This window comes from Mustela erminea, chromosome 16 (assembly GCF_009829155.1).
Source record: "Mustela erminea isolate mMusErm1 chromosome 16, mMusErm1.Pri, whole genome shotgun sequence".
In the NCBI taxonomy this organism is placed as follows: domain Eukaryota; kingdom Metazoa; phylum Chordata; class Mammalia; order Carnivora; family Mustelidae; genus Mustela; species Mustela erminea.
Window position 1 is genome coordinate 27,970,833 of NC_045629.1, and position 17,800 is coordinate 27,988,632.

Consider the following 17,800-nt stretch of genomic DNA (forward strand, 5'->3'; position numbering starts at 1 on the left):
TCTCTCTCCTCATCGCAGGTCATTAACTGTCACTTATTGAAAGTTCTACCTCTTGGCTCAAAGTCTTCCTTTAGAGGATATTAAATTTTACAGCACCCCTGGCAGTGTTTTGGACACCTACTTCCTTCCATCCACTTTCCACAAGAAAGGTAGACTAATGACAGTCGAAAGATGAGTGTCAATAGTCACATGGCATTCATGAGTCCTAAAGGCTGAAGATGAGTCTCCACAAAGACATAATGCTGAACTTGATTAAAATTTGATTTCTGTCTTTGTGCTGGAATGGAATGTCAAAACACCCAGTCAGTGTTAGATTAGTACAAGTAGTTCTACCTTCCCACATGATTCCTAATACTACACATCTGTGCTTTCTCCCTCACCTGGCCTCTTCTTTTACTAATCCTTCAAAGTGTGTAAGTCCAGCTTCATTAGTATATTCATTAAACACCCAGAGCATGGTTCATTATCTTCTTGTCTTTCACAGTGGATGAGCCATTGCCTTGGTGACATGGGAACATGTCTGCATAGGAACCTTACTGTCAGCTCCTTCTACCCACTCAAGAGTGCCAGGTAAGGGATTTGAAAAGCAACCTACTAGAAAACCATCAAATATATAGTAAGACTTGTAAAAACTTACATTTTATCCTGTTTTTTTGGATGCTTTATCAAGGAAGAAATGTTGGAGTTTAATGGGGATGGACATTTAATAGTTCCTGGCAGGGATAAAAGAAAATGGCAGGTGTTTCTGTTTTGTTTGTTTCAATTATTATGACCATGTAATGTATTAATGAAGACTTCTGGACTTTTTTTCTACTCTAACTGCTTTCATCATCCATGAAGGCTTCAAAGTAGATATGAATAGGTACCTGACATGTACCTATTCCACCCATGGCCTTTTCCTCCATCCACTTCCACTTCCCACAGCATAACTTTAGATGCCAATTACCCAATTTCCAAAATCTCTGATGCTAAAACCCTGGTCTCCAAAGATAACCTCTTTCCTTCCTACTCTGCTTCTTCCAGAAGAATCTTTCATCTCTATGCAAAATCCATTGACCCCACCTCATTCTCTCCATCCCTCAATATGCTTCATTCTTATTTTTTCTCCTTTTTTTCAGCTCAAGTTGTAATGAATTTCATTATGATTACTCTCTTGCAAACAGCCTCAACTTTCCCATCTTCCTCAGTTGCATTTACTGATAAAAATTCTGACTCTGGATGAAAATTAAGACAATATTTTATTTAATCTCTCATAGATAAGCCACTTCCTGTCTACTTAATCAAATAGGAATAGAGATTGGGTAAACTCCCGTTTTCAAGATTGGGAACTTCTGCTGCTGCACCTGCTTCCTGTTTCTTTTATTCAATCCAAATCCCTTCGTTTCCTTCTGTTGAAGTTGCAAGCTTTGCTCCCTCAAGTAGCAATGTGTCATGCTGAGGTGGTTTCTTTTTGCTTTTTATTGTTCCAATCTGGCTTTAGCATCTGCTCCTGCTTAATATCCTATCTTCCTTCTTTCTCTTTCAAGTACTTCTGAGGACAGCTCTGGGAATAGTTCATAGTATTTTAAGTTTTGGCAAGAGTAATACAAATATCACTTATGTAAATAGCATTCTTTCCATTTTCTACTTATGGGGCAATTTTAGAAGCTATGTAGTACTCCCCCACCACCTTTATATTTTCTTTCTTTCTTTCTTTCTTTCTTTCTTTCTTTCTTTCTTTCTTTCTTTCTTTTTTTTGTTGAAAGGAATTTCTGATCCATTTCTAAATGAGTTTTTAGCATTCAGTTTTTATTAAAAATAAAATTGAGTCAAACTGTGTTATAAATATAACATTGTGTAATTTCCATTACTCATAAATATTTGAAAAATGTATTACTTTATTGAATCTTAAATTTCTTATTTATCCATGTCTTTTGAATATGATTTTAAATCTATTGACTCTATTCATTAACACAGGTGAACATTCCTCCTTGTTGCCCTCACTATGATTCCATATTCCATTGGATTTTTTGCTATATTTTGATATCTTCACCAATATCAAGTAGACTCAAATGAACATTTTTTTAAAAAATCCTGACTCTTGAGTTGTAAGTATTTCTGGGGAAAAGAAGCATTTACAGTGTTTACACTTTAAATTCATTCTAGCCAATCTTAGTTGGATTCTAAAAGCTACTCTCAATCTTTACTGCCACTTTGCACATCCACTATACCAGTCATCTTGCCCCAAGTCCTCAAACATATAATTTATCATATTTCTATGAGCAGGTACCTTTAACCCTTCCTGTACTGAAAATTGGGATAAGAATAAACTTCAAATCTTTTTTCTTATTTTTTCAAATTCTCCTTGTGCATAAATACCAGTATTTTTGCTCTTTTCCCCCAAAATCAGAGAAATCAAATGAACAAAATGCTTTTTTCTTTCTCACCATAGCACATATCCTCCCCAGTGTCCATCACCCAGCCACTTCAACCCTCCCACCTCCCTCCCTTCCTGCAACCCTCAGCTTGTTTCCTGAGATTAAGAGTCTCTTATGGTTTGTCTCCCTCTCTGTTTTCATCTTGTTTCATTTTCTCCTCCATTCCCCTATGATCCTCTCTCTCATTTCTCAAATTCCTCTATTAGTGAGATCACAAACCACTTTTTTTTAAGACCAACCTTCTGTCTGTGATAATTAATGCCCTGCAATTCTCTGGAATCTTTCTTCAGCGGGTGTCTCACCTATCTATTTTATATATATATATAAAATATATATTATATATATATTCTTTCCAATGCTTTCCCAATAGTCTTCAAGTATTTCAGTTTTTCCTCACGCTAATACTTCCTATATTCAATCAATTCCTCTTCAATCAAGTGCCCATTGTCTAATTTTATGAATTCTTGTTGGCATCATTGACATAGTTGGACACCTTCTCTTCTCAATGATTCCTCTTGCTTGCCTTCTGCAAATCTGCATTTTGATCATTTTCCTAAGTCTGTGATCTTTTCTCTTACTCTTCCTGGCATATTTGCATCCACTCTTCTCTTTCCTTACACACTTCAGTAATTTCAAATTCTTGCCACCATTTTTAATTTTCACTTCAATGAAAAAGACTATGAAAACTATTTTTAGGTGTGTCTTATTTCCTAACCCTCTGAACTGTGTTTTTACTCCATTCTGAAATATCTCTCTTAGGAGGAGTTCTAGAGCACTTTCCAGTTCTACACATCTCTCCTTCAAAACTGTTCTTCCTGGGCACCTGGGTGGCTCAATCAGTTAAGCATTGGACTCTTGATTTCAGCTCAGACCACGATCTCAGGGTTGTGGGATGGAGCCCCACATCATGCTCTGTGTTTCACATGGAGTCTGCTTGAGACTCTCTCTCCTTCTCCCTCTGCTCCTCCTGCTAATTCTCTTTCTCTCTCTTTCAAACAAATCAAAACAAAAATAAAACAAAACAAAAAAACCTGTTCTTCCTGTTTTCCTAGTGTCTCAAGCAAGTACAACTCTCTCTTTCTTCAAGCAATTAATTCCTTGACACCATCAGTTCTACCTTTGCAATATCTTTGCATTCATCCTTCTGGTTCTTCAACTACATAGATTAGGATTCCATTATCACTTGTAAATAATATTATACCTATTTCTCAACTAAGAACCTTCAATGATCTACTAAAAACAAACAACACATTAAAACAAGGTAAGGGTAAAACACGATTTCAGCAAAAGATCATTATATCAATCAGAAATGTTTTACTTCATTCCTAAACTTCAAATTTCTTATCACTCTTATTATTTCAGAAAAAAATTTTGAAAAAATTCTAATTCTGAATAAAGTGACTTTGAATATTTTTCCATGTCAAACACAGGTCTATTACCTAAGTGTCATTATAAAAAAAAAAATTAATGGCAGATAACACAAACATTCTGAGTAAAAATTTTCTATTATTTATCTCCCAAGAAAAATAATCCTTTCTGAAACTTAATTTTCTCTATATAAGTTGACAAGAATGGGCATCCTAGCTCTTTTTCTTTTTCTCTTTCTCTCTCTTTTTCTTCATTCAGAGTTTAAAAGAAAGCATATTTTTGGTAAATTGCACTTATATTGAGAGGGGAAAGATTAGAGTTTTGAGAGCAGACATATGGGATGCTTTTCTGAGACAGGAGGATAGAGAAGGAGAATCTCAAAGCTCCTCTAAATTGTCAACTCTCACATCTGTGCCCCACTATAATTCTGTGTCTGAGTGCACCTCGAAATATAGAACTTTTAGAGGAAGAGAAATTGCTGTAGTTCATCTGCTCAAGAAGGCTAAGAATTCTGAACCTAAGAGGTAGAAGTAAAAGTAGAAGCAGAATAAGAGGCAGTGAGAGCAAAATAATCTTCTCACAGTGAAAAGATGTCACGGACATGTCCCAGTGTAAGTACAAAGGGAAGAGCCAATATAAGTGAAGAGCCACAGCAACGATACTATGCATTGAATTCTTTCTGAGATGTCACATGACACATGAACTTATGAGTGTGAACTGCAGTAAAGACTCAGAGATCAACTTTCTTTGTTTAATCAATAGTGTGTGGGGGGGGACCTAGATAGGGGAATGCCCGTTAATGAGAGAACTCCACTACCACAGAGTCTTTTTTCCGAATGTCTTTTACCAAGAATTCAGCAAGGGAAGCATTCGGTCACAAAATTGTTCTAAAATAATAGTTAATTATTCATCCACTTTTAATAAGAGTTGGCCATTATTTCTTACACCTGGTGGGGGTGTAATCTGTCAAATTTTCACTATTGATAGGAGATATAGCAGAAGGCCAAGCAGTAATGTCTGTGTCTCAAATCATTGATCTATTTGTATATGTCTCTTACTCCCTCAAGATGGGAGAATGCCTTAATAACTTATTTACTCTTGTATGTTACCTACAGTGCCTGGTGTAAAGTCTTGTATTAGAAATGGACTCATAAAAATTTTTAATGTAATTTTTTGGTGTTCTTAAAATTAGAAAGATGAATTTTACTCATAGGAGTTGCTGCATAAATGAAATTCAAGACCCAAGTTCTTGAGATGTTGCAGAGTAGCCTCAAAATCTCAGTTTCTGTGCCATTGTGTATTTTTGTTTCACTGATTCCAGTGTTGAATCTTTAGGTAGGAATACTTAGAGATGGGTTAGTAAATTTTATCCAACACTTTGTTGCTGCAGTATCTGAAAACAGAGGATGCTATTACCCTACTTTGGTGTGTCCAACAAGTTCTTTAAAAAGGCCAAGTTAGAGAATTCATAAAATAAGCCAAACTCAGATACATAAAAATCTTCATTATTTAGTTTGTGAAATATCAGACATCGATAGGCATAGTTTATAAAACCTATTAAGCATGCACTGAATAAATATAAGTGAAGTGAGTTTCTAGTGGCCTTGGGTATTTTATTTAGACTAACACCTACTCCATTACCCTAACTTTTCTTTTATTCTTTGTAAATCCACTAACTTTCAAAAATTCTAGACATTTCTGTTTTCTTAAATTTGGATCTGATGGTACCATTTCAATCAGTGCATGTTTCTAGTAGAAATTATTAGTTTGTCTTTATTTGCTACTAGATTTATTCATTAATTTATTCGCTGAGAGTGTATTACAGGCAAGCTCATACTTGAACTGAGACTCACATAAGTAAGATGTTGATAAACTTATTCCAGGCAAGGTATCACAAAGAATTGTTAGACAGGTGAAGTTCCACATAAGGGCTTCCAGCCATGGGGTAAAGAAAAAAAAATAAGCCTGAAATGTAGCTCTGTCCATTTGCAAGGCCATCTTCTCTGCAGCATGGCTGGTTCAGATCAAATAGAGAAGTCCTGTTTTGCTAATTCATTTGTTCGGTGCAAATGCCTTATTGTAATCCATCTGCCCAGAGGGGGCATTTTAAAATATTGTGCACAAAGGCAACCTCTGTGCTATCAGAAACCCTGACCAACTCCTTATAGGAACATATCAGGGCAGGGAAAGGCAGCAGAAGCTGGTAGTCTGGTGAGTGAGCAATGGTGAGGAAGAGACTGGCAGTACATGATGGGAAATGTGGCAAAGAGGTTAAGGAATATCGGAATTTTTAAACACCCATTGCATGTTGTGAAAGTGTTGTGATTAATTAACTGAATTAGTATAGCAGATTCAGTAGAGTGGAGAGAGGTAAACCTGGATATAGCAGATAATGAAGTGGTTGTAGTAAAACATCAAGAGGGAGTAAATGCAGTTAAAAAAAAAAAAAAAAAAAAAGAGAGATGGAGCTCTAGGGGACAGCCTCAGTCAATATGCATGTTTAGATATGCATGTGCAACAACCGCCTAAATTCTCAAGACAGAAAATTTCCAGCACCCCAGAGAGCTCTCTTATGCCTTCTTCCAAACATACGTTCCCAGCTCCAGGAGACAACCACTCTACTGATTTGTATCACGATAGATTTCATTTGCTTGTTCTTTAACCTCATGCAAATAGGATCATGTAAAACATACTATTTTGTATCTAGATTCCTTTTCTCAAGTTTTGACTGCAAAATTTATGTTGTTGGATGTAGCTATCATTTATTTTTGTGCATTCCTTTATAGCCCATGGTATGAATATGCTCAGAATTTTTAAGCTGTTATTTTTTTAGTCATATTGCTGAAGAGTTTTTGGTTATTGCAGTTACTACAAGTTTTCATTTATTACAACCATTGCTGCCATTAACATTCCTATACTTATATTTGGGAGCTACGTACTCATGGATGAAATTGTTAGATCATAATGTAGGCAGACATTTAGTTTTTATGAGAAAACACCAAAATTTTCCAAGGTGGTTGCAGTAATTGACCCTCCCATCAGCAAAATATGAGAGTTGTTCTGCATCTTTGCCAACATTTGTGTTTTCCACCTTTTTTATATTTTCCAGTCTGACACTTTTGTTCTGTTTCATTGTGATTTTATTTTGCATCTTTCTGAAACCTAATTTTGTTAGCATTCATTTGTGAAATAAATTCAAAATGGATGAAAGACCTAAATGTGACAGGAAACCATCAAAATCCTAGAGGAAAGCACAGGCAGCAACCTCTTTGACCTCAGCCATAGCAAATTCTTACTAGACACGTCTCTGGAGGGAAGATTAACAAAAGCAAAAATGAACTATTGGAACTTCATTAAAATAAAAAGCCTCTGGGACACCTGGGTGGCTCAGTTGGTTAAGCGGCTGCCTTTAGCTCAGGTTATGATCCCAGCATCCTGGGATTGAGTCCCACATTGGGCTCCTGTTTCTCTCTCTGTCTCTTCCTGCCACTCTGTCTGTCTGGGCTCGCTCACTCTCTCGCTCTCTCTCTGACAAATAAATCTTAAAAAAAAAAAAAAAGCCTCTGCACAGTGAAGGAAATAATCAACAAAACTAAAAGGCCTGTCAAATGACATATTTGAGAAAAGATTAGTATTCAAAATCTATAAAGAACATATTGAACTCAACACCCCAAAAATAATCCAGTTAAGAAATGAGCAGAAGACATTAATACACATTTTTCTGAAGTAAACGTACTGATGTCTAACAGCCACATGAAAAGATGCTCAACATCATTCATCATCATGGAAATACAAACCAATACTACTATGAGATACCATCTCACACCAGTCAGAATGGCTAAAATTAACAACACAGGAAACCACAGATGTTGGCAAGGATGTGGAGAAAGGGGAACCCTGTTGGTGGGAATGCAAACTGGTACAGCAAATCTGGAAAACAGTATGGAGATTTTCCAATAAGTTAAAAATAGAACTACACTATGACCCAGCAAATGCACTACTAGGTACTTATTCAAAGGATACAAAAATACTGATTAAAAGGGATACATGAACCCTGATATTTATATCCTGATGGAAATAGTGTTTGACATATAATTTGTTTGAATTGGTTATTTGTGTTGCTCAAATGAAGTTTAATCTTACTAATATATTTTCTGCTGTTCTTTTACAGTTGTTGAAAGTAGTATGTTTCACTCTAAAAAGAATTGTAGATTTGTCTAATTCTCCTTTTGTTGCTGTAATTTGTTTCATAAATTTTGTCACTGTTGTAGGTATATGCATGAAGGATTACTATATCTTTCTGTTGAATTGACCTTTTAAAAATCAAATGTTTCCTTTTGTATCTTGTAATATTTTTGCCTTAAATTTCACCTTTTCTACATTTAATATAGCTACCCAAGCTTTCTTCTATTAGTGTTTTCATATTTAATATTGTTCTTATATTTTTATTTGTCCTTATATTTAACATATGTTTCCTATCAACAACATATATTTGAATTTTGCTTTTTTTTTTTTTCAGTCTGGCAACCTTTGGCATTTAATTGAATTATTTATTCCACTTATATTTCATGTAAGTATTAACATAATAATTAAAAATTTTTGCTTGCTTGTTTTCTGTTCCTCCCATCTTTATTTTGTTCTATTATGTCCCATTATTTACCACTTTTGGATTATTCAAGTATTTTTGTTTCATTTTCTCTTTTATTAATTGGCTTAATGAATATTTACTTAATTTTAATCTTAGTAGTTACCTGATGAATTACAACATGCATGTCATAACATGTAAACACTTCACTTCTTTTTATTGCCAAATAATATTCCATTTCTGGGTTTAATCTTTTTCATGTCCTTCTCTGTAGGATTTCCTCCCTCAAGAACTAGCTGCTTGGACAGCCCCTGACTCCACCTTCTTTCTCTTCAGCCCAGAGAGGCTGTTTTGAAAGAAGTCTATTGTCTCTAGAAAGAACTGATGAATCACTCCTGGTAAAAACCAAACAAACAAGCAAACAAAAACAAAAAACAAAAAACAAAACAGGTATTAGAGAAAAACTCACTTCTGTCTTCTTCCTTGTAGATTTATGGCTCCTCAGATCTTTTTTTGCATTGGTTCTTCTGTGATGCTTCTATAGTTTTGTTATGTATTTTGTTCCACTTTTGCATTTGTATCAGGTGAAAAATTAGCCTGATAAAAATAACACTATTTAGGCTGGAACCGAAAGTTTAGCTACTCTTTCTGTAACTCTGGTTCAAAAGCAGAGCTATATGGAGATAGCCAAAGAAGAGAATGAGTTGGGAAATGTGTGGAAGTAGCAGATATGTTATCATGCTTGGGTGCTAAAGGATTCGGTGGAAAACGAAAGGTTGAGGACTCAGGAATCAAGATCTCATATGAATAAATTAGCATTGCATTAGAAGAGAAACTTTGTATAGTAAGAATTTCCGAGATGGGTGCCAATGCTAATATGTATACAAACGGAAGGGCAGAAAATTGAAGTAGTTCATGGAACTTCCATTTTCTATGTGAAATAAAAATAAAAGGCATTGTTCTGCACAAAAAAGGAGTGGTAGAAGAAAGAAGTCTCAAATAGTAATGAATCTCTAGAATACATGCCGAGATGATTACCGCAGAGCATAGCCAGGGTCATTTAGCAGGATCTCTGAGCTGCACTGAAGAGAAAGCCAAACAACATACCATAAGTTAAAACATCTTCTGCCTTCACAGGTTAACTAAAAAGGCAGCTCTTTGGCCCCAAGGACAGGACCATAGCGGTCCTTTTACTTTTGTTATCTCATCATAAACTTAGACTATGATTATATGGGAATTTATCCTGAGAACACTGGGCATTGAGACATACCAGTTTTCGTTCTTGAGAGTCATTACTGGAAGATCTATGAGTTAGCTAGAAGTTGGAGCTAGAAGATAAAGAGAGTAGTGAATATGATTTTAGTGTCCCATTTGGGTCATGTAACTTCACAATATTGATTCCTTGTAAAGTATCACGTTAAATTTAGTCTCAGTATGTCATCCTTAAAGGAGGGATGTTCTATACTAGCACACTAATTCATTAGAATGCCTCTTTCCTCCTACCTCCCTGCTTCAACTACTACACCAGGATCCTAGCCGGTTCTTCACTGACCCAGAAGTTTGTTATGTCAGAAGTAGAGGATTAAATCTGATCAAAAAAGCATATTTCTAATTATCATGAGCTCCATGACTTTATCTTACTTATCAAGATAAAGTTTAGAAATATTAGGAATCAAAATATCATGGTGACAAGGTCTTAATGACTAATACAATCCTATCTTTATTTTATTTATTGAATATAGTAAGCACTGAACTAATGCTAGCGCAATGTGATTCTTTCCTTATGCATGATGAGTTAGCCACAAATATTGTTGCATAACAAAGCACCTCAAAACCCAGTGGCTTGGGACAATAGTCTATTCTCACTTACATGTCTGTAATCCGGCTGGATTTCAGCTGCTCTGGGTTGTATCCAGTTGGGAATCTTTGCATTGTATCTTCCTGGGACCAACAGACTACCCAGCTAGCCAGCTAGCATATTCTTCTTATGGCAATGACAAAGATACAAGACAGCAAACAGAGCCATGTGAACTCTCTTACGGCCCCGGCATGAAACCTGGGACACTATCACTTGTGCTTACTCCTCAGTGGCCAAAACTGGTCATATACCCAACCTCAAAGTCAAGAGACAGGGAATGTATACGCTGCCCATGAGGAGGCCATGGCAAAGGATCTATGAATGGGAGAGTAAAAACGGGTCAGAAATGCAAACTACTGCACGTCGCAATGTACACTCCTGTCTTTCCCCGCCACTTTGTCATACAGGGCTCAGGAAACTTCTCGGAAGTTACTTAGCCTATGTGTATAGAGAACCAAAGTGCTCAGGCTTGGTTTGTTGTTGTTTTGTTTTGTTTTAAATGGACAATCAAGAAGGGAAAGACATCTCTGACATAGAGTGGTATTTATGATTCAGATTACCCTTGAACTAAATCCATATGATTTCATATCTAAAGTGATAAACAACATATAAGGATGATTAAGGAGAATGAGATCTTCAGTTAGAAATATCTAGAGTACAGAGCCAACTCCACTACTTTTCAGCCTATAACTTTGCATCTTTGCCTTTAGGGACTCTTCCTCATTGTGAAGTGAGAACATCAATAGTGTTCATCTCTATGTATGAGGTTGGAAGCAAATGAAACAGCACACACATGACTGGCACAGAGTCAATGATCAAGAAAAATACTTTATTATTACTTCCATAGAAGCTGCCACAGAATGTAAGGGAGATACTGGAGTACAGAAATAATAAACTAGACTTGCAATGAGAGTCAGAATACTTCCAGTGGTACTGGAAGTTCGAGAAGGATTTTTCTAGTCAGTGAGGTAACTGAAAAGTAAACTGAGGATTAATTGTTACTTTAGCAAATGAATGAGAATGATCAAGTTATCACGATAACAGAAGACTTGTGAATTTCTAAACATTTTTAGAGATGTTTACATGTCTTATACTCCTGCTCATGAAGTGTGGCAGGTATAAACTCGTCACTCTATTCAACGCCCATGTGACATCCATCCACATTTTCAGTTTCCCTCGAAACCATATTCTAAAAAGTAAAATAAGGCCGAAAGAGACATGAGGTTTGGGTCGTTTGTAACGAGCGAAGCTGATAAATTGTTCAGTCACTAGAAACTAAAATATAGCTGCAAATAGTATTCGTTAAATTAAACTACAAAGTAATTTTCCTCAAATGCTATTACCCTATAGGTTTATTTAAAAAATTATGTATGCCATATAGATAAACACAGTCCGTAATTTTTTGTTGTTGTTGAAGAAACAGTGATTGAAGTTCTGAACCATGAAAATGTTAAGTTACAATAAAAGGCCACTTTCAACTTTGCCATTTAGAGGCTCACTTATTGTTCGTAACTCTTATAATTGAAGCCTTATTATATTATCTTGCTGCACAGCGTGATTTCCTGTTATTTGTCTGATGTTTTTTAAAGAACAGTAATTTAATAACTATAGTGATATTCATCCCCGGCTCCCAACAAATGTGCTATTTCATGAAGCCTGCTTACAAAACACAGTTGTAGTCGATGCGTATTCCATGCTCGCCATTAGGCGACTTTGAAAAACAAAGCAAAATATAATCCCAAGGCCCTGTGATGTTACTTTTAAAAAGAAAGGAACTTTAAATTTTAGGGCGTTACAGTTTTATTTCTCTTGAAAACACTTTCAGTTTATATTTGCTCCTAAGAAAATTGATTTTATTTCTTTCTCATAGAAAAATCTGAGCAGTGTATTTCAGTTCCAGAGAAACATTGTTAAGTTTTATTGTCTACACAACACACAAATATCCTAGCACTGTACTGCCCGACAAAAAACAAACAAAAGCTCCAAAGCTATAAATAACATATTTTTGTTTTGTTTTCAGATTATTGAAAATACAGATCAGATATAATTTTTGAAAAAAAACATGAGATTGTTACCCTTATATCAGACTTGGCAATGAAATTGATGCATTTCAATAATTAGTTACTTTACTGAGTAGGGATTGGATCAGGAAAAGAGACACAGAATAACTATTTTATCTACACTATCTCCTTAGTTATATGCACATTGCAATTTGAAGCTCTAAGAGGATAACTAAGATAAGTAGATATCAGAACCCTAAATTAATATGTTGCATATTTTTAAAATGTCCTTTTTAATCCTTGAAAGCAACACATCAAATTTAGGGAGTTTTGTTTTATATCTTTTTTAAAATATTGTATTTATTTATTTGACAGTATTATTTTATATCTTAATGCTATCCTTACTAAGACTCAAAATTGAGACACTCTGTTTAACCATGGGACTTTACTATGCCCAAGTTCTCCTTTTTTTAACTTTTACATTTATTCTGCTTTATGTAATTATGGAAATGAATAATCTGCCATCAAGAAATAGAACAAAATGCCTTTATCTAGTCATCAAAATGTGATATGAGATTTTGGAGGAGAGAGGTTGTTATGTTATCAACACCGAGCTGGGAGAGTAAGTAGGGACCTTTCCTGGAGATTAAAACGACCACAGCTTCTCTTATATCATAGTTTGATATATTTTTCTTCACTTCTAAATGCACTTTGTGATCCAGACTAGCACTTACTGGTTATTTAAGGCAGAAAACATACCTGAACTTTTCTAAACACATTAAATAAGTCCTTTAATAATAAGAGTAGTTATTTTGAAAAAATTCAAAAAAGATTTAAATTTTATTCAAATTTTGAGTTGTCTTTTTTTCCCCCCAAGATTTTATTTATTTCTTTGACAGAGAGAGAACACAAGTAGGCAGAGTGAGAGGGAGAAGCAGACCACCCCCTTGAGCCAGGAGCTAGATACAGGACTCAATCCTAGGACCCTGGGATCATGACCTGAGCAAAGGCAGATGCTTAACCAATGGAGCGACCCAGGTGTCCCAAATTTCGAGTTGTCTATCAGGAAATGAAGGAAAAATCATATTTTTAACTTTGCTGTATTTTCTTTCTCAAAGAACTAGAATTCAGACATTTCTTTATTATATCATGTTATTTTGCAATTGTCTTACAATTCTAGTTGATAGGATCTTACTTTTAATGAGTTTAAGGAAAGAATTCATGACACTTTGCTGAACCAAGTCAGATTTTTTTTTTTTAAGTTCACATTTCTGGTCTACTGTCTTTTAGCTGGGAGCTGTTTTTTCTTACGGAATTCCAAGGTGGTGGCTCCAACTTCAAAAAGATCCATTTTCTTGTTTTATATTTGATGGCCGAGACATTTAATTTGGTCTGTTTGGTTTTTGTAAGATCTCTACGCCAACTATTTAAAGCTCCATTATTCTATCACGTGAAGGCATCTAGCTGGAGAGCAAGGGGTGCCGTTCATCTGGCCCATTGCCACCAAGGCCAATGACACGTAAGTGTGTCACCACGCATCCGCTGCCTCCGGAATGAACACTTGTTCCGTGATCACCTTTGAAACAAGGAGCATTAGCAGGAGTTGCATTTCCCGCGGCCTTCACTTGCTGGTAGTGACCAACGGCGGAACCAAAATCAATCTCTGTCAGGCATGTAATTGAGCACTTCCCTAATTTATGAGACGGTTTTCCCATTAACAACAAAATCTTGAGAATTAAATAAAAACAGACCTTCACAAGTGCTGCCGCGTAGGTGAATGTGGGATAAACGTTGATAAATGCGCGTGCCTTCTGCAAGGCTGACTTTGAAAAATTCTGTGTCAGAGTTTTAGGTCACATTTTGACAACAATTAGGAACACTGAAATAAATAGTTGGCAATTCTTCTTTGTTATGACAGGAGATGTAAAGCCATCTTTACCAAGAAAAGCTTATTTTATGAATATGAATTGTACTGCTGCAGAGCTCAGCCATCTTGCTGCGACTGTAAGCATTTCTATTACAAACCAGATCTGTAGGCACTTCTATTATACACCAGAGTGGAATCCTTTTGAAGATTTGAAAATTTTGGTTAAGCTGTTTTCACCTCATTATTTGTAAAATTTTTGTGCCGCTACAGTTCCATGCTTCATACAGAACTCACAATTTTTTTTTTAAGTTCAATGTCGAAAGTTTATTTTTAAGAGAAAAAAAAAAATCTAGCTATGTTTTGTGAACTGTTCTGAGAAACCCTAAATGACTCAAGAGGACAGGCTGAAATGCTAAGTCTTTACAGTTTATTCTAATTGTATCTGTTTTATAAACTTCAAAGACTTACCTGTTGGCAGCATAATTTCTTTGATTATATGCATCTGTGTATGCCCATTGATCTATAGCCCATTACCTATAAGAAGTAAGAGCGATATTTAACGAGCTGGGCTGGATCTCTATGGGTACAAACTACTAGCCCATCTGGTAAGAAATTTGAACTGTCTGCAGCTAATTGATTATTTGAGATGAGTTTGTCAATTTGTTTAAAAACTGATTAGTAACCCTGCAGCCCATACAGTCATTGCATTTGTCTTCCCTGGGACTTCTTTGAAGAACACAAATCAAAGCTAAATAAGTAAGTAAGTAAATAAATAAATAAATAAATAGCAGCTTTTAAAAATCTATTTAAAAATAAGAACAAAATTACTGAAAATTCTGGAAATTGAAATTTAATATACATAATCTCTAAAATTAGCACTAATAATTAGCACTGATAATGAATATATATATGTGTGTTTATGTATGTGTGTGTGTGGATATGCAATATATATATATATATATATATAACCAGGCACTCATGTATAACCAGGCACTCATAACATACTGTGCTAATCTAGGTGGTCTGGGTTACAGTAACAATCATGCATGTCTCATACAATCATATAGCGTCTCATATGGTGTTTCTGGTTGGTGAAAATGCAAGTTTAGGGGAATGGCTCTTCTCCACGTGATGATTCATGGCCTTCAAGTGCCTTTCATTCGGTGGTTTTACCACCAACTAGGGCCACATTTATCCAGTCTAGGAAGAGCAAACAGACAGCATGGAAGTACATTCAAATCCTAAAAGCCTTTTCCTAAAAATGGCATGCATCCCTTCCCCTCTCAGTGGATTGACTAGGCAGCAGACACATGGGCATAGCTAACTACAAGTCCAGCTGTGATATCCACAGGACAACACAGATTTGTTCTGCTATATATTCATAATGATCAAGGATTTTCCTCTTTTTTTTCTTTCTTTGCTTCCTTCCTTTCTTTTTCTTTCTTTTTTTCTTTTCTTTCTTTTTCTTTTCTTTTTTTCCTTCAAACAATGGAAAGTTACTCTCTCACAGTTCTGATGGCTACAAGTCTGATATCAAGGTGTCTGCAAGACTATGCTCCCTCTGAAAGTTCTAGGAAAGACTCCTTCCTCGCCTCTTCCAACTTCTCCTGACATTCCTTGGCTTGTAGCTGCACAGTTCCAATCTCTGCCTCTGTCTTCACATGCCTTCCCTCTGTGTCTTTTTCCTTTCTTCTTCTTATATATTCTTCTTATATTATATTCCTTTCTTTCTTCTTCTTCTTCTTCTTCTATTGAATTTAAGGCCTTCCCTAATCCAGTATGATCTCTTCTTGATCTTAACTAATCACATCTACACAGACCTCCTTCTAAATAAGATCACATTCTGAGGTTCTGGGTGGATATGAATTTCGGCAAGGATGCAATTCAGCCCACCCTGCTCTCTCTTCACAAAATCATCCCCTGACTGCCAGAATTACCTTTTTTCAAAACCCAAATCTGACTGCAACCTTCTCTGCATGAAAGCCCTCGGTGCCTCACCATCAGACAGACAACAGAATAAAGCCCAGATTCCTTAACTTTAGGGAATATGCTCAAAAAGAGTTTGGCCTCTGTCCTCATGGAGTTTACCATCTATCTGGGACACAATCGATAACAATACAATGGAGTCACTAGAATGTTTGACATTTAGTTGTATAGCACACTGCGTAATAACAAATGTTTACAAATAGTGCCTATTATGTGTCATGCCTAGTTTTAAGCACTTAAGCACTTACTATGAAATATCAGTCCCATTAGCCCTAAGGAGAAATTAGTAGCCCCATTAGTCCTCACAGACAACTTTGTAAGTTAGCTGCTCTTAGACAACCTTATAAGATAGCTGCTATTATTACTTCTGTTTCCCTTCTGAGAAAACTGGGGCAAGAAGGGCCAAGACCTTATCCAAAGTCACACACTAAGGAGCCAAGGGGAGTCCTGGAATTTAAACCAATAAGGCCAGCACCAGAGAATGTTCTTTTAATTTTTTTATTTTTATTGAAGTATAGTTGACCAAAAATTCTAATTTAAATTTCTACTTTATGTATCCTGAAATAAACTATTTAGCAAACTCTTAAAATTAGAATGCAGCAGTAATTAAGAAAAGAGGTGCTCAATGTGTCTAAAATAGATACAGTAAAGTACATGAATTAATGTACTTGCATTTTACATATAACAGAGCCATTAAAGTGGTCACCCAGATTCTAATTAGTTTTTGCTCCTTGTAGTTCTGATGGGTGTTACTTGGCTTTCTAGTCTACCATAAGTTAAAAGAAATGAGAATAAGAAAAAAATAGATGTTGCTATTCACATGTTCACTGAAAACAGCCTTATATGCAAGGAAGATCATATGGTAGATAAATAAATACATCAACAAATCAACTGATCAGTCAATCGTTAAGAGTTTGAAGCAATTTTGTATATGGCAAAACTATCTATATATATTTCAAAACATAACTTCAATATTATGCCCTTCTTTAATCTTTCTAGACTTTATCAGAATCATCACTATCTCATCCGGACTCTAGGTATCTCAATATTTGTACTTACCTCCACTACAAGATTTATAATATTTTCTCTTTTTCTAAACTGTAAGCTTTTGTTCAGTAGGAATGGTTTATTCTTTTTGTTTTTGAATCTTTCCCCACTCTTTGTTCTTAGAGCAATGCTGGCCATAAAAATAGGAGAAATGGATGAATTAAACCATATTCCAGTAATATTAGAACTCTTATATTATAGCAGGGGAAGTACAAAATCTGACATACAGTTAAATTTAGAAATGAAAGTTCACATTACAACTTAATTTTCCTAGAAGTAAATTAGGAGTTAACAGAAAATTTTACCAATATATACTATATCCTATATAATATATATTAGTTATATATATATTCAAATGTATATGTAATATTATGTATATTATCAGTTTCTTACAATGTTTTAATACATACAAATAGAAAAAATTCTAGGACCAATTTGACTATTACATGAATTTCATTTTCACCAGAGTTTAATGAGAGCTTGTATAGCGCAAATACAGATATGTGAAAATTAAAAATTTCACTTTGGATCTTAAGCACCAACTTTCATTGCTTCCAAGAATGGTCAGGGAAGGGACGCCTGGGTGGTTCAGTCAGTTGAGCCTCTGCCTTCAGCTCAGGTCATGATCCTGGAGTCCCAGGATGGAGCCCCACATCTGGCTTCCTGCTCAGC